General features: G+C 40.6%; 1 long non-coding RNA gene across 7 annotated transcripts; it reads left to right on the forward strand.

Moving 5' to 3' along the window:
• Nucleotides 1-1,547: 1,547 nt before the first annotated feature.
• Nucleotides 1,548-22,142, forward strand: LOC131254820 (uncharacterized). 7 transcript variants are annotated; one of them, XR_009175911.1, is made up of 8 exons: nt 1,548-2,457; nt 5,917-6,027; nt 7,130-9,269; nt 9,476-9,576; nt 16,601-16,769; nt 18,105-18,386; nt 18,610-18,640; nt 21,769-22,142. It is a non-coding gene; the product is annotated as an uncharacterized LOC131254820 (long non-coding RNA). The 7 variants fall into 7 exon arrangements; XR_009175913.1 differs by lacking the exon at nt 5,917-6,027 and having other exon boundaries at nt 1,549-2,457; nt 18,105-18,213; nt 18,294-18,386; nt 21,769-22,140; XR_009175915.1 differs by lacking the exon at nt 5,917-6,027 and having other exon boundaries at nt 1,550-2,457; nt 18,156-18,213; nt 18,294-18,386; nt 21,769-22,140.
• The last annotated feature ends 1,311 nt before the right edge of the window (nt 22,143-23,453 follow it).

Genomic DNA, 23,453 nt, shown 5'->3' on the forward strand with positions numbered 1-23,453 from the left:
TTGGATCAAGCTTACACACACACGCGCGCACACACACACATGCCTTCATCTTGGCCTGTGTGATCTAATTGACGAGTTGGATGGAAGATAAACATTACAGTGGGACTTAACAAGTTTTTAATGGTGAGTGCTCAATCACCACTGTTTCTTGTAGTGTGTTCCACTTGAGGTTTGCATATGCTTCATTTTTGGGCTCATGCCTTAAAATGGACTGTGGACAAGATGGATAAAACACACAGATTATGGTGGGGCATAGAAAGCTTTTCCATCGCCAAGGTAGATATTGGAGGGGTCACTATTGAAGCAATTCCAAGAATCAAGGGCAGCAGTTAGGTGGTCCAACAAAGACTTCAAGCTAGAGGAAGTCTCTATACTTTGGTAGATATGTAGCAGGCGTCCTGAGTCTGCCAGGCTCGTGGGATTACGGGTGGCTAGCTTACAAATTGATATGCTCGACCACATCACCCAAACCTTTTCCTTCGGTACGACCCACATGAATCGTGATTTTATCTAATTTTAGCAACACACTCAAAAATTTTGGTGTGACATCTAATGGTTGGAATGAATTTCATATATATATCATGATAGGCCCCATAAAAATCATGGGTGGATGGCTCTCCCAACAATTTCCTCTATTGTGGCCCACTTGAATCATGGGCTAGTATGATTTTTGGCTTTAGGCCCAAAGTGGGATTACCCATTTAATGGTGGGAGTGCATTTCGCATACACATCACGATGGGACCCTTCGGGTGTCCTACTCCGAACGGCTATCGATTTCGGTTGGTATATTAATTTTTTTTAAAGGGAGACCCACTTTTGATTTTTGACAGGGCCTACAATGATGTTTATGTGAGATCCACTTGGATGGTTAAATGTGCAATGCAAAACACTATGCATAGTGTAACAGATCATGTTAAATGTGATTTAAGTGGGCCACACCAAAAGAATAGTTGGAGAAGAGACATCCAGTCTTTATTTTTATAGGTCTATCATAATGAAACCACTGCCACACCATAATTTATATGGTTCATAAAAAAAATCAGGGCATTCATGATTTAGATAAGCGAGGCTAAGGGAAGCAATTAGGAAAGTTAGCATTGTAAATAGTTTCCCAATAGTATGGTTTGATTTTTGGTCACTTGGCCTAATATATATGGTGAAGAATTGGTTGGAATGACTTCTAAGTAAATATTTTCTAAAATATATAATTGTAAGGAGTGTACAAAATCACACAAAAAGTTCCTGAGATGGTAATCATCTGGCTATTGGACTAGTGGGAATTTATTGGATGGTTTAAAATGAAAACTATCAACCCTATTCCTGCAAGCAAGCGTCGAAACAAACTGATGTTTGGACTGTAGCTTGGAAACAGTGGGATGAACAATCTAGTCAGATTTATTTGAGTCAATATATGCCACGTCAATAATTCTGAGCGCCTGCATATCAAGCTTCATTCTCCGCCCGTGTATCATATAAGTGGTTTGCTTATGTCTTGAAGCAAACATCGGCTCCAGTTCAAATATCTCTCTCTCTCTCTCTCTCTCTCTCTCTCACGCAACGGTCTTTTGTCGACCGTCTTGCGCGCTCTCTCTCTCTCTCTCTCTCTCTCTTGCCCTGCCCAAGAACCCTCTCTCGCTCTCTCCAATTGGAAAAGGCCGTCCTCGGGCAGCAGAGAAAGGCTTCTTAAAGGCACTGCGCCAGCACCTTATCCCAAACCCTAGCTCTCCCCCAAGCCCCTGTCTACTACCCTTTCGAATATGAATTCCAGGACCCGGTCTCCTACATCTCCAGGATCCAACCTGAGGCCAAATCCCACGGCATCTGTCGCATGGTTCCCCTCAAGAGCTGGGCCCACCCTTCACCCTCGACATCTCCTCCTCCACCTTCCCCACCAAATCCCAGGCTATTCCTGTCTCCATTTCCACCCATCTGCCTGCGTCCTGGCCACCTTCGAACTAGATTACACCTGCTTCCTTGAGAACCACTTTAGCTGCAAGCTCGAGAAGTGGGTTGCTGTTGTCGTCTTCAAGGGCGAGGATCTTAGCCTCTGCTACCTCTTCAATGTGCTCAAGCGTTTTGGTGGGTACGATAAGGTCGTCAAGGAGAAGAGGTGTTGCGAAGAGGAGGTGGTTGGGGATAATGGGGCCAACTGGCAGCTCATTGATTGAGAGGCGGTTTTGGAAGATTTTAGAGGGGTTTATGGGGAAGGTGGTGGTGATGTATCGGAGTGATTTGGGCACATCTTTGTACTGGAGTGGGTTCCCCTACGAGAATGACCCATTGCCGCCCTCTATGGAGCTGGAGGTGTAGAAGAAGTATCGCTCTAGCCCATGAAATCTTAGTAATTTTCCTAAATTACAAGGATCAAGGCTTCAAGAGGTTCATGATGTTGGGATGCTATTTTTGTAGTGCTATTGGCATTTTGAGGACCACTACTTGATGAATTATCTGCAACGGTACGTATTTTATGTAGATGTTTCTTTGACAGTGGCCCCTTCTGATTATATAAATCTTTAATTGGTGTAATGAGTAGTTTTGCATCTCACCAAGGATAATTAAGGCAGTAGGGATTTTAGAGAAAGAACATGAGATCTGATAGTTCACGGGAAGGACACAGTTAGGGCTAGGAGAAACCTAAAAATGATCGAATGGCTAAAAAAAATCTCAAATTCGTCACTCCCTTAGGCCTATGTTTCTTTACATTTGAAACAAATCAATAATCCAACTTTATGATTCTAAGACAATCCTAATACCATGCCTGGAATTTCAAAAAATCAATTGCATTACAGAATATAGTTAGATGTAGTGTGAAGCCAGGCGACACTAGATTCTAGTGAAAGCACAAGGAAGCATCTGTTATTTATTTATTTGAAAGGTAACACTACCAGGGATTGAACCCTAGATCACTCACGCACACTACAGTTTCTACCAGCTCATCTACACATTACGAGGGAAGCATCTATTTCAAAATTTTAACAAGTATAGAAGGCTAGGAAGCTGGAGCGTGAGTCTGAAGCATGATTCCAAGTGGGAGCGACAAGAAGTCAGAAGATCCTGCACCAAGATTTCAGAAAATTAAGAGGATCTTGCACCAAGATTCCAGAAATTTAACTTTTAGTAGTCGAACTTGCCTACAACTAAATGTCTTTCACAACTTCCAGAATATCTTTTTTTTTGGATGAATGGAAACTTTATTAAGAAACAAAAAAGTAAAAACAGAATATGCAAACCAACATCCATTGGGAGTAATCAATATAGATACTGGTAATGCAAAACATAAAAAAGACAAACTAGAAGTCATCACACCTGTCCTAAATGACGGTACCAAGCACACATAAAACCTCCTTGGCTAGCCTATCAGCCTCAAAGTTAGCTGAATGTACTAACAATAGAAATGACACTGAGAATGATGATGATACATCAACCACTTCCTCAGTCCGATAATCTCCAACGAGGTCTACCAGTAATCATCCAATGGATTGTTCCTTGAGTCTCCTGTAACCAACAATGAGATAAAATTCTGACCAATTGCATCTTTAAAAAAAAAAGTGATCAATTGCTGGTTTGACACCTGCCTTAGTGAAGTTGGGGTCACAAATTCCAATTCGGCCTAAGAACTCCAGCATAGTTACACCTCTACCATCTCTGCTAAATGCTCTGATGCTGGCTGGGTTGAGAGGACATATTAGATATAAAGTGGGCAGTGGAATTATGGTGCACCGTTGGACAAATATTTGATGTGGGGATTGCATATTGTTGCCCTAATTCCACAATATCTTTACGCTGGTCATGGACAAGAATGCTTAGTTTCGCAGTTGTTTTTCAAGATTGGGTAGGAAGCTGGTGTGAAGCTTCCAATTTAGAAGAATCCTAAGGATGGGAAATTGATTTGTATGTTTGTTTGCTACTTAAAGCATTTGATGATCTTTATAATAGATTGAGGATAAAGAAGTTGAGAAAGATGTATGCAAACTCAAAAAAATGAGAGGAAGGGTTAGATGTATTAAGAGTAATGACTAAAGGGTATTGGTTAAAGACAGTGAGATTAATGAGAGATGGAGATGCTATTTCCAGAACTTGTTAAATGATCAACTCTTCTAAGAGCATAGGATAAAAGTCATTAACACAAATGACGTCGGATACCATAGATACTTTTGTATCATTGGGATATTTGAAATAAAAGAAGCTTTGAGAAAGACAAAGATAGGAAAGGCACTAGGAACAGATGGTATATTGGTATAGATTTGGAGTTCATGGGAGATACTAGCTTAATTTAGTTGAAAAATTTGTTCAACAATATTATAATATAAAAAATTGCTAGAGATGAATGAAGAAAAATTACAATGGTTCCGATTTATAAGAATAAAGGAGATATGTGGAGTTGCACTAAGCCACAACTATCATGATATTACACCTATGAGTGATACTATGAAGCTCTAGGAGAGTGATCAAACAAAGGTAAGGTGGGAGATGAATGTATCAGATTTTTTTTTTTAAATTTTAATTTTAAATTTTAAATTTTATTATTATTATTATTTGAATTTATGTCAAGAGGGTCAATTATTGAGGCTATTTTCATTTTTAGTTGATGGAGAGATATAGGGAGAGGTGGAAGGATCTTCACATGGACTTTGTTGGTGTAGATAAGCACTTGATATGGTCTGTAGAGAGTTAATCTGGTAGCTAGTGGGAAAGAAGATATGTTGACATGATTAAAGATGTATGATGGGGTAGTAACATCCTTAAGAAAGAAAAAGAAAAAAGAGCGGGAAGTAACAAATGTGAGGATTACTGGTGGAGGGACAAGTGATTTTCAATCATTGTAGGCTTACACCAGGGGTCAAAATTGAGCCTATATCCTTTTGCACTGGTTACGAACTATTTAACAATGCATTTACATGAAGAGTTCCCATGGTGGTTTATGTTGTTTGTAGATGACATAGTTTTGATTGGTGGGATAAGGGAGGACATAAAAAAATTTAGAACTGTGGAAGGATGCCTTAAAATCTAAAGGTTTTAAAATTAGGAGTGGAAATGAGGAATTAGTTAAGGTTGTTGACCAAGAAGTATGCCAACATGACTATTTTCGATATCTAGGGTGGATAATTGTGAGGGTGGAGAGATCAACGATGACGTTGCTCATAGAATTCAACTTGGGTGGAAGAATTGGAGATGTGCCTTTAGAGTATTATGTGATCCTCACATAGCAATCAAACTGAAGGGCAACCTTTATAGGATAGTTATAAAGACCCCCCATGCTTTATGGGATAGGATGTTGGGTAGTCAAGGAACAACATTCATGAACATAGTTGAAATGAGTATGTTGAGATGGATGAGTGGTAAGATGAGGAAGGATAGAATTAGAAGTGGATCCATTTGAGGGAACTTAGGAGTAGCATCAATAAGTAATAAGATGAGGAAAGTAGACTTGATGGTTCGGTCATGAGTGACGGAGAACAAGCACTACACCAGTTAGGAGTGAGTTGGTTCAAGTTGAAGGCTCCAGAAGGTCAAGAGGAAGGTTCAAAAGGACATGGGGTAAGGTACTAAGAAGAAGGCCCGAGGACCTATTATTTAACTGCGAATATGGTCCGTGATAGAGTGAATGACAAAACATGACTCATGTACCCTTTGCGATAATCTTCATCTTGTCGTTAGAGTACCTTGGAGGTCAGGCTTTTCCTTTAATTTGATTTTTTTTTCTATGTGATTATTTGTTCCATGCATGAAACTTCGTTTGAATAATCAAATATTATATATTGTTTCATTTTAAAATCCAATTAACTTAGGAATAGTTGTACCTTTTAAAAAAGAATGAATTAGTTATACATGAGCTTGATGTTGATACTTGATAGTAATATGTTTAAGATAACAAAACACTCATGGGGCCTGTTTGTTGGATGGTTCCCATCTAGATGTCTAAGCTCGACAGATTGTTATTGTAGTCATCAGCCCATGCCCAAGCCTAGCAATCGTCGATGACGTGAGCTAGATAGCATGGTCGCGAGTCATCCTCCTTACATGTGGTATGTGTGTGTACTCCTATCCGACCATGTAAATTGTGGGCATGTTGCCTATGAGCATTGCTCAAAAGTACAGACGCTTGTGTACTTTCTTTTCTTTCTTGGTTGAAGAGGCTATTTTTCAATCAATTTTATGCTTCTGTTAGCAAGTTGGATATACTGTTTCTGTTCCAGAAACATTGCAGTTCAAACCCAAAATTTGATTTTCACAAGTACATGATGTGGGTACTCGAAACTTATTTTAAGAAAGTTGTTGGTAAAAAGGTAACCTTTGCCCCTCTTTGTTCATCCTGTCCTGTTGTAGCTATTCATCTGTATTTTCAGGACAAACTCGTCTTCACTCATTGTCAACATCATCTGCAGCTGGTATCTGTGGCTCTTCGTTGTTATCTTTCTGTTTCTGAATGTGGATGACGTGCATGATTTGAGATTGTAAACATACTATTTCAATCATTCAGCATGCATTTTTCATTTTTTATATTTCAGATACTATTCTTGATTGCCATTGCTTTCATGCTTATATGAATGATATGTATGCTCCCATCCTTATCTTCCTATTTGGTTTGTTTATGCATGATGGCACACATATTTCTGGTTATCCTTTCTTCTTTCGATCCTAATTGTATAGGATTTCATAACAAGTGTATTGGTGGTGTTTTTATCCTTTTTGCCTTTGATCCTAATTATATATAGGACTTCATAACAAGTGCATTGGTGGTATTTTGAAATTTATATATAGTCACTCGAAACTCAACTCTCATAAGTGCCAGAGTTTGACTTCTTTTGAAATTTAGCTTAAGCACTGGATTGAGTTCTCCAAGTATTTAATTGAGCTTTTTGGGCACTTGCTTGATTCTTTTTTTCTTTTCTTTTTTTCTTTTTCAGTTCAGTTTGATACTTAAAGCTTATTTAAGTTTTGGTTGAATCGAATACTTCTGGCTCTGAAATACACACATTACCCATTTATTCAACCTGATTCTTGATTTGACCAAGCTAAGGCGATGGTTTTTTTATTTTATTTTTATTTTTTGTAGTAATTGATTGAGGTTTTAACTCTGATATTAACTAATGAACTGGATGAATTGACAACTTCTACTTCTTGTAGGTGCAAAATTAGAGCACATATAACTCATGTGGCTCAAGACACTGTGGAGAAGCACTAGGATGATCCAGTGAAGCCTTCTGATGAATACTTTTGGTTTAATTAGCCTCATATTGTCCTTCACTTGATCCATTTCATCTAATTCCACAATTTATTTGAGATTGCATTCTTCTCCTGGATGTTGGTTAGTTAGAGCATATATTTTGTAGACCTGCTAGGTGCATGTATGTCCACTGATTTGCCTTGATATTTTCAGAGAACCTTTGGGTTTCATTCATGCATGATGAACAAAATGTGGGTTACATTGTTCGAAGGCTTGGACTTTTCGCTTGCCTTGTTAATAGTAATAGGCTAATTGCTGCACAAAATAGAATGAAATGCCAATAATAAAAGATAGATACTATGTACTCTTTTCAGTATTCCTACATTTCTAGCCCTTAGAATGTATTGCTGTTGGATTACGTGTGCAGCATGCTTATTCAAGTTCTTTACTGCTACAGTAACCTTTGTATGCAATTTTAACCCTGGAAATTGTTTGCCTTGCCTTCTTTTAAAGCTTTGTTCGCCAAAGAGTTTGAGATGGCCGGGGCCTATCTCCCCCCCCCCCTTAAAACGAAGATGGGTTGCAAGTTCAAACAAGAGATTCAGTTAGTAGCAAGGAACCCTGAAGGGTTGGGCTAAGGGAGCAAGGGAGGGAAAGAAACCAGAGGGATGGTTGATGAGTACCCGGACCCACAAGGCTGGGTACTTCTTGGACCTAACCTGATTTTAATTGTCTGGGTCCCATTTATTGAACCCATTAAGAAATCGGGTTTGAGTGCTTTAGTTAGCGTTAGGTCACATTGATTGACCCACTCAATTCTCGTCGGTCTAGTTGGGTAGATTTACTAGAGAAGCATTATGATTTTTGGATTCCTGGGTAAACATGAGCAACATACCTGAGCGCTTGGGCAGATCTCATGAAAGTTAGACTCACGTGGTGCTCGATTAGCAGAAGCAATACGCTACTTACACAATGTGAAAAAACCAGAGGACAATCAATGAGTACCCGGACCCGTGGATCCAGGTACTTGTTGGATCCGACCCGATGTTAATGGTGCGGGTCCCATTTATTGGACCTGTTAAGAAATTGGGTTCAGGTGCCCGAGTTAGTGTTAGGTCACACCTCCTGTCAAGTCTGATCATGTGTGTTGTCCATACTGGATTCTCCTCCAGACCCATCAATTTATCATGTTTGCCTCTCGCAGCTATTTGGTTGTAGCTGGTTTAGAATCTGATAGCTTAGAATGGTTGCCCCAAATGGGGAGTTTTCAGTAATTTTCTCAATAGGCTTCTTCTAGATTGAAAGAAAATGATTGTGAACTGTTTCTCTATATACAAATGGGCAATCACCAACTGTGCCACCTGTGAGGTAAACATGGGCCAGCTCTTCACAACTACCAACAAGAAGCTGCAGCGAAGATCATTCTGTGGTATTCAGAGTTCTCAAGTTGCGGACAACATGTGCTGAGACTCGAGCATGAAAAATTAGCGGGGTTTTTTTTTTTTTCCTTTCTAGTTCTTCCTCCCCAAAATAAACCTGTCTGTATAGCAATGATTATTTAGCAGGAGTTCATCTCCCAATTGTTGTTATATCGATATCTCTATACCACTATTACTTACCGGCAATTCCAACAACAGTAATAACACCTGTAGAATTCACCTCTCTCATGCTAAAGAAGCCAAAGGAATGCAGAGTGCATGGATTGTAAAGAGGTTTGCTAGATCTGCTTGCATTTCTACAAGCAGATATGTGCTAACCTTACACGTGCAGGACATCTGTGCCATGTGTCAGGGATGTTTGCTGGCTCCACATGCACTTCCGCAAGTGGATACATGCTAACCTGGAAAATGTGCAGGACATCTGAGCCATGTATCAGGTGTGCTCTACCATGTAAATAACTGTGAGGATGGTTAAATCATCAGTTAGGCCACATAGATGAAAATGGTGGATGGTTTAAACAAGCTTGGCAATTTTTTTCTAGGTTGTCCATGGTTTTAGCACATGCATTTGTTTACATGCTGATTTGTCCAGCTCTGATGTCAGGGCTGAGCATCTACATGATGGGGCCCACCTAATACTTGGATGGGATGTCTACAAAATGTGAGCTCACATGCTGATTTATCATAGGCCTGTGGTTCCAGTCCTGACCTGAACAGCTTGGGCTTGGGCCTGTGATATAGACCCAATAACGGGCTTAGCCCTGATTTAATTCAAATTTCTACTATGAGCTTGGACCATTAGCTCTCTAAATTGTACCTCGTTTTGAATAGCCACTAACAACCTGCTCTCTTTTTTTTATTTTTCAGTGTTTTTTCCTTTTCTTATTTGATAAAGTGGATTATTTTTCAAAGATGTGACCAACATCTTTCTAATGCGGTAGCAGTCCTTAGAAATGCCTACAGCAATGGTAAATGTCCATGCAGATTTGACCTTGTAAGTTTATAGGTTTATAGCATTATACTAAATAGCTCAAAGTAATTGTAAATTATTACTTATCAGTGAAACAACACAATACTGCACTCAATGTATTGATACCAACTCCTGTCACGCCCCAAACTCAGTAACCAGACTCACAAGGAACCCGATAGCCGGTTCTGGCCGTAATAACCTCCATAGTATCCCATTCTCGGCTCTTGAGGCAAGTTCCGATCCTGGGATCATACAAGGAGAATTTTCCTAACCGTATATCCGTTCCAATACGAGCATACCCAAGATCACAATAAATAAATCTCAGAAATAACAAAGGCACACATCGTAAAATCCACTATAAATTTGAGCTTTAGACATGATACAAGGCTGAAGAAAATACATATGATAACAGAAGAAAGAAGGATCTGCAACACTGGGTTCCTTGGCTCAACTCCTATTCAAGCTCCATTGCTACAATGCCGACTTAGGATCTCCTGCATGCATCAATCGTGCATAAGCTTATAGAAAGCTTAGAAGGTGGTGAAAGTGTGTGACAATAGTACGCAAAAGAATAATAGGGGATACATGAAGGAAACATGATCAAAGCCAATACCACTAGCCTTACCAAGGCTGCAATGAACGCAAGAAGCTATACTAAAGCAGTACAATAATGCAGGAAGCCATATTAAGGCTATATAATGCAATGAGTACTGGGCACCATGCCAAGACGATGCAATATAAGGCTTATACAGCCGATGCAAATGTAATGCGAAGTGATGTCAATCCTCATCTAATCCACATATCAGTACTGTTCCATCATAAGGGATCTACCGAGGTCAAGTACACTGCAAGATGACTGCCGCTCTCCAGACCCGCACAGTCAAACGAGCGTAAAAGACCTCACTATCCGCCAGTGGTCAGCTAATCACCAGCAAGGCTCGACGGTAGTGGACCCATTCACGAGCTGGTCAAACTCAGCCTAACTATTGCCCTCTTTTTCTCAGGTGGGTAAGGCCACACCCCAACCCAACCGACTACACGACAGTGGGAGTCGCGGCCTAACGGTGTAAGGCTCTCGTGCGCTCATGGTTCCACCCGGTCATGGCACTGGGGCAAATCTTTGGTACCATGGAAGTTTTGGAGTTTTCACCCAAGGGCATCCTATGCACCCCATATGCTCAGGTAACATTTCCGGTGTCCAATCATGGCCATCCATGATGAATCTGTGGAGGCTACGGCCCTGATGAAGCAAGGGCGAATATCCACATACTATGCAATGCCAGATGCATGAATCACACAATCAACCATGCATAAATTCCAAGCATCCAACGTGCTCAAGAGGGGATGCTACGTCTCTCGGAGAAAGTAATATGCAATGCCCAATGGCACAACCATGACCACACACACAGTGTCAACCAAGCATGCAATGATGTACATGGGTCATGGGGATGAACCAGAAACTGTGGCGATATACAATGTATTACTCTCCTTTTATCCAAGAAGGAACCAAGACTAGGTACTTAGACAGTATCCATAAGGAATCCAACCTCTAGTGGGGGCCCATTTACCCGGGGTAGACTAAGCGTACAAGCTACGGGTCTAAGTAATACAGAAGGAGCCTAGCAAGAATCTAAGATGAGCATTCAATCACACTTAGATATAATCGGGCCTAGAGAGGTCCATAATGGAGACATTTAACTACTATTCCCCAAAAGACATAAGAACCATGAACCATATGGATAGAAGGCCTACGGCCCATATTCAAGATAAAAAATAGGTGATCACATATATATCCCTCATAATGGGCCATAAGAAAAGGGGTTTAATGTTATATTCAACAACATGGGTCCTAAGATTGGACTTAAGGCCCAAGGCTCAATTCCTAATGACCATAGAATTCCATACATTAAGTTGGATTTGGTGGGCAGCCTGCGTACACAATGTATAGTCCAAAAATAAGTTTAAGTTTGGATGAAATGGACCCCACTACTTCAGCCCAGTAACTAGCAATTTAGGCGGGCAACCAAGGGCTCAATACCATCCTTATCTCAGCCCACAAGTCTATCAAAATGGTGGAAGTCAGCCCAATACATGGCTGGCCCAAGCTAGGACGTCCCTGCCCACTCTGGGCCCACTGGATGTTCCAAAATCTAATCTAAGATGGGGTCTTCATATGATCACCAAAAGGTGACCCAAAAGAATGCACTAGTTAAGCCCAAAGATTATAAAAATATAAGCATACAACATGTATATAAGTTCTCAATATGGTGGGCCCCACAGCTAATAAAGTTTCAACCATAACAGTGTACATTTAAGGCCTCTTGATAAATTTTCAGCTCACTTTACTTCCTGGACCTGCTAAAGTCCAGAAAGTTGTCAACTATGTGGAAATAATCTCATGATGGCCAACAATATTCATAGGGGGGCCCCACCAGATGGAGGGTGTGTATACATCATAAAAGATCAGGTGGCCTGCTACTGGACTGTGGGTCCAGCAGTAACCCAAGGCAGAGAATGCCTCCATGATTGGGCGATCCAAGGCTTGGACGGCCTGGACCAAACATACGTTAAGGTAGGCTCCATATACATTCATATTAAGCCTTAAATAAATAGCCTATGATCTATGGTGGGCCTTTAACCATCCATAGAGGAACTTATGGGCCTACCTTAGGATCACCCAGGAGGACATCCAACCTCAATTGGTTCCCAAGAGGTAGCTCGCCTCTAACTAAATACAAATTAAGGCCCAAAGCATATACCAATCCATGGGCCTAGTGGGCAATCATACAAAGCCCAACTCATAAGCAATATCGTGGGCCCAAGCATAAAGGTCATAAACCCACATATTATGGTGGGCCTAACGGGCAACCCATTACTCAAGGCATATGGGAAATCCTCATGTTTAAATCAAGTGAATTGGGCCTTACATCTCGGCCCAAATACAAGGTTAATTTGGTGGGCAACTAAAGGCCCAACTACTTATGTACTTCGGCCCATAAACCCATCATAATATGTAGTGAAATATTAGCCCAAAGGTCCAATGGATCTATCTAGAAAGTTCCAGCCCAACTGGACCTAGAGAATCCAACAATTAGCTATGTACATTGATCCAACAAAAACCCAACTAGAGTGGGCCTCAAATGTGCATTAATTAAGCTCAAAGGCACATTAGGGAAAAGGCAAGATATGTGCATAAAACATCCTTAAATCTGGTGGGCCATGCTGCCCCAAAACATGCCATTAAGGGCTGCCAATTTGGGCCTATTTCTGAAATTCCAGCCCACCTGTTTCTGGGTTTGCTGGAGTTCAGCAATAATCAATTTATTTAAGTATTTTGTTTCCCTAGTGACCCACACATATCACTGTGGGTCCCACCAGGTGAGAGGAATGGATGAAACACATAACTCAAGGGGACCAGCCCAATGGGCTGGGCGTCCTAAGGTGGACGGTCGTTGGGGCTTGGACGTTAGCCCCTAAAACATATCAAAGATGTCCCAACCCCATGGACCGTCCACCATAGGACGCCCAGCCCATTGGGCTCCTGTTGGACGTCCAGTCCAGCAGCATGGTCCCCTTGAGTTATGTGTTTCATCCATTCCTCTCACCTGGTGGGACCCACAGTGATATGTGTGGGTCACCAGGGAAACAAAATACTTAAATAAATTGATTATTGCTGAACTCCAGCAAGCCCAGAAAACAGGTGGGCCGAAATTTCAGCAATAGGCCCAAATTGGTAGCCCTTAATGGCATGTTTTGGGGCAGCATGACCCACTAGATTTAAGGATGTTTTATGCACATATCTTGCCTTTTCCCAAATGTGCCTTTGAGCTTAATTAATGCACATTTGAGGCCCACTCTAGTTGGATTTTTGTTGGATCAATGTACATAGCTAATTGTTGGATTCTCTAGGTCCAGTTGGGCTGGAACTTTCTAGATAGATCCATTGGACCTTTGGGCTAATATTTCACTACATATTATGATGGGTTTATGGGCCAAAGTACACAAGTAGTTGGGCCTTTAGTTGCCCACCAAATTAACCTTGTATTTGGGCCGAGATGTAAGGCCCAATTCACTTGATTTAAACATGAGGATTTGCCCATATGCCTTGAATAATGGGTTGCCCGTTAGGCCCACCATAATATGTGGGTTTATGACCTTTATGCTTGGGCCCAACCTTGCCTATGGGCCCACGATATTGCTTATGAGTTGGGCTTTGTATGATTGCCCACTAGGCCCATGGATTGGTATATGCTTTGGGCCTTAATTTGTATTTAGTTAGAGGCGAGCTACCTCTTGGGAACCAATTGAGGTTGGATGTCCTCCTGGGTGATCCTAAGGTAGGCCCATAAGTTCCTCTATGGATGGTTAAAGGCCCACCATAGATCATAGGCCATTTATTTAAGGCTCAATATGAATGTATATGGAGCCTACCTTAACGTATGTTTGGTCCAGGCCATCCAAGCCTTGGATCGCCCGATCATGGAGGCACTCTCTGCCTTGGGTTGTTGGTAGACTCACAGTCCAGTAGCAGGCCCACTTGATCTTTTATGATGTATACACACCCTCCATCTGGTGGGGCCCCCCCTATGAATATTGTTGGCCTTCATGAGATTATTTCCATATAGTTGACAAATTTCTGGACTTTAGCAGGTCCAGGAAGTTAAGCGAGCTAAAAATTTATCAAGAGGCCTTAAATGTACATTGTTATGGTTGAAACTTTATTAGCTGTGGGGCCCACCATATTGAGAACTTATATACTTATTGTATGCTTATATTGGGCTTTACTAGTGCATTCTTTTGGGTCACCTTTTAGTGATCATATGAAGACCCCATCTTAGATTAGATTTTGGGACACATCCAGTGGGCCTAGAGTGGGCATGGACATCCCAGCTTGGCCCAGCCATATATTGGGATGACTTTCACCATTTTAATGGACTTTGTGGGCTAAGATAAGAATGGTATTGGGCCCTTAGTTGCTCGCTTAAATTGCTAGTTATTAGGCTAATGTAGTGGGGCCCATTTCATCCAAACTTAAAACTTATTTTTGGGCCATATATTGTGCACGCAAGCTATCCACCAAGTCCAACTTAATGTATGGAATTTTATGACCATTGAGAATTGAGCGTTAGGCCTTAATTCCCCTCTTGGGGCCCATGTTGTTGAATGTAGCATTAGAAACCACCCCCCCCCCCCTTTATTTTTTTATTTTTTTATTTTTATGGCCCATTATAAGGGATATATATATATATATATATATATATATGTGACCACCTATTTTTGATCTTGAATGTGGGCCTTAGGCCTTCTATCCATATAGTTCATGGTTCTTATGCCCTTTGGGGAATGATTGTTAAATGTCTCCATTATGGACCCCTCTAGGTCCGGTTGTATCTAAGTGTGATTGAATGCTCATCTTAGACTCTTGTTAGGCTCCTTCTGTATTACGTAGACCCGTAGCTTGTATGCTTAGTCTCGTGGGCTACCTTAGGTAAATGAGCCCCCACTAGAGGTGGGATTCCTTATGGATACTGAAGTACCTAGTCTTGGTTCCTTCTTGGATAGGAGTGTAATACATTATATATCGCCACATAGTGTGTCTAGATTCATCCTCATGACCCATGTACATCATTGCATGCTTGATTGACACTGTGTGTGTGTGGTCATGGTTGTGCCATTGGGCATTGCATGTTACCTTCTCCGAGGGACGTAGCATCCCCTCTTGAGCACGTTAGATGCTTCGAATTTATGCATGGTTGATTGTGTGATTCATGCATCTGGTATTGCATAATATGTGGATATTCCCCCTTGCTTCCTTAGGGCCGTAGCTTCCACAGATTCATTGTGGATGGCCATGATTGGAAACCGGAAATATTACCTGAGCATATGGGGTGTATAGGACGCCCTTGGGTGAAAACCCCAAAACTTCCATGGTACCAAGGATTTGCCCCAGCGCCGTGACCAGGTGGAACCATGAGCGTCCGAGGGCCTTACACCGTTAGGCCGCAACTCCCACTGTCATGTAGTCTGTTGGGATGGGGTGTGGCCTTACCTGCCTGAGAGAAAGAGGGCAATAGTTAGGCTGAGTTTGACTAGCTCGTGAATGAGTCCACTACCGTCGAGCCTTGCTGCTGATTGGCTGACCACGGGCGGGTAGTGAGGTCTCCTACGCTCGTTTGACTGTGTGGGTCTGGAGAGCGGCAGTCATCCTACAGTGTACTTGACCCCGGTAGATCCCTTATGATGGAACAATACTGATATGTGGATTAGATATGAAGACTGACATCATTTCGCATTGCATTTGCATCGGCTGTATAAGCCTTATATTGCATCACCTTGGCATGGCGCCTAGTACTCATTGTATTATATAGCCTTGGTATGACTTCCTGCATTATTGTACTGCTTTGGTATAGCTTCTTGCATTCATGGCAACCTTGGTAAGGCTAGTGGTGTTGACTTTGATTATGTTTCCTTCATATATCCCTATTATTCTTCTGCGCACTATTGTCACACACTTTCACCACCTTCTAAGCTTTCTATAAGCTTATGCACGATTGATGCGTGCAGGAGATCTTAGGTCGGCATCGTAGCATCGGAGTTTAGATAGGAGTTGAGCTGAGGACCCAGTGTTGCAGATCTTTCCTTCTTTCTTCTGTTATCATATGCATTTTCTTCAGCCTTGTATCATGTCTAAAGCTCAAATTTATAGTGGATTTTGCGCTGTGTGCCTTTGTTATTTTTGAGATTTACTTGCTGTGATCTTGGGTATGCTCTTATTGGAATAGATATATGATTTATGAAAATCTTCCTTGTAGGATCCCAGGATCGGAACCTACTTCAGGAGTCGAGAATGAGGTACTATGGAGGCTGTTTCGGCCAGAACCGGCTATCGGGTTTCTTGTGAGTCCAGTTACCGAGTCTGGGGCATGAGCTGTTCACATTTTTTCTCTAACTTTCTTGTGTACTTTGAAGTCTGATCCATGACATTTTTGTTTCACTCACCAAGTTGTTTTACTGTGAATCAGATGCAAGTCAACATGGCATGTGTACCAGTTGCAAATAAGAGACAAAAACTTACAGTTTTAATATGAAGAATCATGGTACCAATGAACCACAATGTGAATAGAATCAAAAGATCAAATCCCGAAGGCAAAAGAGAGTAGAAGAACTTAGCTGCATAATCATTATAGCCAGGTAATTCTTCCACCTCAAATCACTCTTCAAACTCCTGCTCCAACTTCTGCTTGCCAATCTTAGATCTTGGATCCAAAAAATGAGCCTCTTCAGTGATTACACCTCTCAACTTTTTCCTTTTGTGGCCCTAGATGAATCATAGGTCGACTAGATATTTTGGTCCTAGGCCTATAGTGAGATTACACATCTCATGGTCGGAGTGGATTTCAAATACACATCAAGGTGGACCCTCAAAATTGAAGGGTGACCTCTTTTCTCCTGTGTTCAAATTGGAAGAGAGACGTCTACCCATGATTTTTACCAGGCCCACCATCATTATATGATACCGACTCCAATCGTTAGATGCCATACTAAATTTTAGGCACAGGGCCCAAAAATAAGGGCCATATGTGATTCAGGTGGGCGAATTTTAATACTTCTACCATGTAAAAGTTTACTGAAATTTGAAGTTTGATATAATAATATTGATTATAGCTATGCTGTGCTGTTATGGCACTGATAACTTAGACAAGCTGTGTTTCCTGGTATATATTGGCATCGATACCATTGCTGATAGAGCTGAAGATGCATGTTACACATTAGTTGACACAGCAAGTTGGCTGCAGGGCTAAACATTTTGTTTACCGTGGCTGCCAGGGCTGCTGATTGTATTGTCCTTCAGCTTGACTGATCTGGAGCTTCAAGGCCCTTTTCTGTATTTTGGGAATTCCATTCCCCACTTCTGATGTAATGAATATAGTTCTCTTCTTGGAAAAAGAAAAAAAAAAGAAATGAAAGATAACTTGATAGTTGTCTAAGGGCTTGTTTACATTCAGCAGTGGTTCCTTTTTGGAATTTCATCCAAAGGGATTCTGAGCAGAACGAGATGGTAATTTGGTTTAACCAAATGTCCTATGTGAAGCAAAAAGACGTTAAGATGCTCTCGCTTTTCCAATTTGTTTCCTTACCCCACCCAATCTGGAAAAGATTGAACTAATCAAATCCAATTCAAGGAGCGGCCAACATGTAAACAGGCTTTAATATGTACATGTTGTTGGTCACATTTTCTTTTTATGTAGAATCTCCTCACTTATATCCTCCATGTATTGTTATAATATATCATATGAAGGAAAGATGGTAACCATTAGTCTTCCAATTCTTCATGAAGTCATCATAAAATGGAAAACAAGAAATGTGAAAATAGAATGGAAAGATATAATATATATCAGAAGTTTATAAATTTGCCAGAGTTTCTTTCTTGCCTCAAAAGATTTGTTTATGACCGTTCTCCATGCTGAATATTTAATGCCTTTATTTTTGTTCAAGATGTTACAAGATCGTTAATGCTCCTGGCAGGCATTTATAGCTACACCAGGAAAGTCTCTCATTGTGGATGATTATGGACAGGTACGGGAGGACCCACCTGGCCCAACTCTAGTTATAGGTCTCTTTAGTCCAACTTCAAGTAAGATAGTTGCAATCTGGAGCCCACTGTATCCTAACAAGTAGAGAAATTATAATCTAGTTTTTTGCACTTTATTTCAGGATGCCTTTGCTTCCGATAGAAAAAAGGCAAAATTGCTCAACTTCTGTATTGGATATGGGAAAGCTTATGTTAGACTGGCTCTTGGTTAGAAGGTATGCATACTCTTTATAGATGAACATGTGGCTGCCTGTGGCCAGATTCAGCTTTACACACGCACGCATTTTTCCCCTTGCATTTCAGATTTTAGTATTTTTACCTGAAAAATGAATGCTGGTTTGATACAGAATAGCTACTTTCAAGTCATGAACTGTTTGTCAAAGCAATTTCCTGTTGTTTTTCAACTTTTCTTTTCTTTTCTTTTTCCCTGTGGTACAGTGGCACTACTAAAGAGCATGAAAATAACGAGGTATGAAATAATCAATGAAGATAAGAAACCATTTCACTTTTGAACTTTGTTTTATATTTATTTTTCTCACGGGAATTGTACCGTACATTAGGCAACAAGCATGCCATATTTCCATGTGGGTTAGAATCTCGACCTAAATGGGTTGGGCTTAGTTAGGCCTAATATAGACCCACCAACGGGCCTAGACCTAATTTAAAATGGGTTGGCCTCAGGCCTAGGTCAGGCTGGCTTGCAGGTTAACTGACCCAACTTGCTTTTGTGGTATTTCAGGCCAAACTATTTGGGCAGTTGATCAGGTTCGAGCTGGAAATATGTTTGTTTAAATAAATAGGTTGGGCTTGTGTTGAACCCTACCTGCTCACTTTGGTTATTAATGGGCTGAGCCAGATTATGCGTTTTGGGTTGACCCGAAAACCAAAAAATAAATAAAGAAAAGTATGGATAAATTCATTGTCTACACTCAAACTCAACCTGATTTCTTGAGTCGAATTTATTTAACCTGAACTCGTTAAAATTGGATCAGGTTTGTAGGTCGAGTCCATCGGGTACCCATGGCTTTGGGTACCCATCGACATCCTTGCTGACCTTAATGCAACGAGTGACAAACGGATCAGATTTGTATGGGGGGCTAGTATCGACCTTTTAAATTAATGGGTCGGCTGCTTTTGATTTCTAGCTAATCTAAACTGGCTTTGAATTTTAATAGATCAAGTCTAGGTCCAAAACTTGAAGTAGATTCTTAAATGGTTGGTACGAGGATCTCCTAAACCCGACCAAACCCAACCCAACCCAACCCATCCTATTTGCAACTCTACCGGTTGAGCTTTTGGGCTTTTAGCTGTTATGGGCCTAGCTTAAGATTAAAATTCAAGCCCTTTTTTTTATTTTTTTAATCGGGCGGATTTGGACCGTACAATAGCTTATGAGCCTGGCCCAGCTAATTAGTGTTTGAAAGGGTGTTGCAACACACACGTGAAATGGTACTATGAGATCAACCTCATGGGAGTTTCCAATCAGGCTGAGCTTTGTGGACCCACCGTGATCTATGTTGGACATCCACACCATGCATTTGGTGGGTCCCCTCTAGGTTATGATATATCATAAAAAGAAACCATATCCGGAACTCAAGTGGGTCACATCATCTGAAGTTGTGAGAAATTATGCCTAAAACATTTAAAATCACTTGTGTGGGGCCCACCCGAGTTTTGTGTACGGCTGAAACTTGGTGTGACTTCTTACCCAAGCCATCCCTTTTCCCGGCTCATTTTAAGGATTGAGCCCAAAAGCTCAAATGGGCCACACTAAATAGTAAGATTGGGTTGCATTAAATGTACAAAGCATTAAATGCAAGAGCTATATGTGGTGTAGGATCTGCCTCATTTTTGAGCTCACCTTAAAATGATCTAAGAAAAGGCATGGATGGCATGGATACACATATACATCACGATGCCCCCCCCTCTGCTCATTCGTGGCTACAGCCTGGCCGGGTAGCATCCATTTCAGAAAGGCTTTCAATAACCAACAAGGGAAGTTGGGTTGGCTGGACGGCTTGGGTGAGCCGTGAAATCCACCCCCACCATCAGGTCAGTCATCCCATTTTAGGTCCAGTGCTCAAAAAACTCAGCCCTATCCATGATTCAAGTAGACCAACAGGGTACATGACAATACTTACCCTTGAAATTGTTTCCCCTTGATGTGAGCCATTTGAATCAGATATGGTTTTGATTTTTGGGCATGACACACCCAACTTCCATTAAGAAAAAGTACTCCAGTGATAATTTGTCACATTGATAAGGTTGCTTATTAAAAACCTTCATGAAAACAGTATAGAATGTAAATAATACATTATTGAGGTGGTATTTTGTAAAATTCCATATATAAAATAATGGAATTTTATAAGACGCCCACTCTTAATTTTTGATGGGGCTTACCATAGTGTGTATGTGCCATGCACTCAAACCATTAGATATATAATCCCACCTTAGGCTACTGACCATTAGATATATAATCTCACCTTAGGCCAACGACCATTAGATATATAATCCCACCGTGGGCTAAGGGAAGAAAAACAAGTTGACTGTGAATTAATCCCACACCAAACAAACTAATAATAGACAGATGTCAATCCTTAGTTATATTTTCAGGGCCCTCTGTGATGGTTATATAAATCCACTGTAACTTCGAAATCTAGACCCAACATCCATAATTTAGTTAAACCACATAAGGGAAAAAAATAAAATAAAATAAAATAAATAGAGGGTAAGTGTTGCCCTGTACACTATTCTAATAGTGTTGTTCACCTGAATTGTGGATGAGGCCGATTTTTTTCACCTTGGGCCTCACAATGGTTGACTCACTTGATAATTGGGGTGAATTTCACGTAAGCATCACAATGCGCTCAGCCAATTTTAATTATATTCTTAATTGAATACAAGTTAGACTTGCTCTGCCCAATAAACATGTTATAGTCTGAAAAGGTAAAAACGTATTTAAATCTAATGAGATGTGGTTAAGGATGTGGAGCCAATGGCTAGTCTAGCCAGTGAGGGTTGGCCCCTAAATATATATAACTTTACTATTAAAACTTTATAGAGTATTAAATAATAAGATATAAGACTTGAAAGGACCCAATCTCAATAACAGCCTGTTGACAGCCTCAAGGAATATATGCATATGAAAGATCTATGCCAATCATTAGCATTCCATTGATGCATGTGCCCTAGCCATTTAATGGGTGGACCTATTTGATTTTTGGGTCAAAGCACTCTATGTAAATGTGACACACTTGACACTACATGTTTGGTTTGGTCAGTTTGGTCCCATGCACAATTTGGCCTTGTGCATTTAGGGTCCAAAGGAGTTGGGTTGGGTTAATAATGAGATTTTTGCAAAGGATGTAGGTCCCATGGCTTAATAATCCGGCTATTAAGGGCCTCTTGGACACAACCAAATAAATTACTTTTTAACTTATTTTAAATCATTGAGTTACTTTTTAACACTAGTTAATTTGGTAAGCACTATCATAAAAGTAACTTAATGCAAAAAGTTACTTATTTTAACAATATTTTTTTTCTTTTATAATTTTTTTTTTGACTTTTACTTTCATACTTTTTATGATTTGGCCACAGTGCATATCAAAGCAGCCTCTCTCACTGCCCTTATTAAGGGAGGGCAACTGTCCCTGTCAAAGGTGGGGCCCAAACTAAATCAAAGGTGGGCCATGCGATGAGCAAATGAGACTATTTACTAATGGCTAGAAATTATCTACTTTCTCTTGCCCATGTGATGAGCAAATGGGACCTATTTTTACATAATGTGATCCTCATGGTGGGGCCAACCTATTTGTGGGGCCATGGCGATGAATGAGTTATATCTATGCTGTCCATATGTGTTTATTCGTTCAAATTTATGGCATGATCCCAAGTCTTAAATCTCAAGTGGACCGCACTGTAGACCAATGAGATGGATGATCTCATGTTTGAAACCTTTCTACGGCTTGCTGTGATGTTCATTTGCAGCAAGCCCGTTCATGAGGTCACTATGAATTGGATGAAGGGAGAATAGAAAAGGAAAAAAACAAAAAACAAAATTCAAAATCAGATTGATCCAAAACTTCTTCTCCTTAAGATTTTTAATGGTGGCCCTCCAATCCCTACTCTTTCCTATGTTATGGTCAGAGGAATAGAAAAGATATAAAGTATACATTATGGTTAGGGCTGTCAACGAGCCAGGCCTGGGGTAGGTCTCGGCCCATATTTTAAATTGTTTCAGCAAAGCCATCGGGCTGGCCCTATTGAAAATTCTGAACTTTCAGGCGCAACCCTGGACCCATTGATACTCCTAATTATGGTGGACTGGCTCCAAGGAAATCGGCCTCTTTTGATACTCTAGCAGTATGATGCATGGTACGTAGGCACTTAGAAGTTATGTAGACATTATTTTAAATATAGCGTACAGCTATTAAAATTAAATGGTCCAAATTATGGTAACTAGTGTAAATGTATCATGAATTAAAAATCAAGCTTATCTGATGATCTGATCATTGGATTGGTGGAAATTTACTGGACATTAGAAAAATGAAAACTATCCAACAGTCCTTAGTTCCACAAACAAGCGTCCAAGTCCACGAATAAGAGGATGGGATTGTTCCGGAAAAGAAATCTGATATTGCGACGGTGGAAGAAAATCAATTAAGTTTTATTTAGGTTAATATATGCCACGTGTGTAATTCTGAGGGCCTGTGTATCCAGCTTATCATGCTACCCGAATGAGTAACGAATAACCGGAGGTTTGCTTATTTCCCTATGCTAGACTAGCCTATGGAAGTCTACAACTCAAGTGGACCACACCACAAATGACAATGGGGATGGCATGTCATAAGTTTATATATAGGGGCACTATGATGTGCACGTTTCATCAATCCTGTTAATAAGGGTAACTTGCTAAGATGTCTAACTCCAGATATGTCCAGTAAAAATAAAAATTATATATTATCTGGATTGTTTGATGACATCGAAGAATCTTTCGAAGACATTGAAGGCATTTTGGATGACATCGGCATAGTCGTTTTCTGTCTTATACACACACACAAACACACACACACCCCGTTGAAACTTGAACTTTTTATGAAGGGCATTCAATTCTTGGGCTTTATAATGGATTTTTGGAGCAATAAAAGGTAGGGTTTTTCCATATGCATATCCTTCATCCCATGCCTCTATTTCATTGAGTTTCAAGCAATTTCCCTTGAGATTTCAACACTAATGAGGATTCCAACCTCACTATTGGAGATGTGCTTGAACTTCTCCATTTC

This window comes from Magnolia sinica, chromosome 9, assembly GCF_029962835.1.
Source record: "Magnolia sinica isolate HGM2019 chromosome 9, MsV1, whole genome shotgun sequence".
Lineage (NCBI taxonomy): Eukaryota > Viridiplantae > Streptophyta > Magnoliopsida > Magnoliales > Magnoliaceae > Magnolia > Magnolia sinica.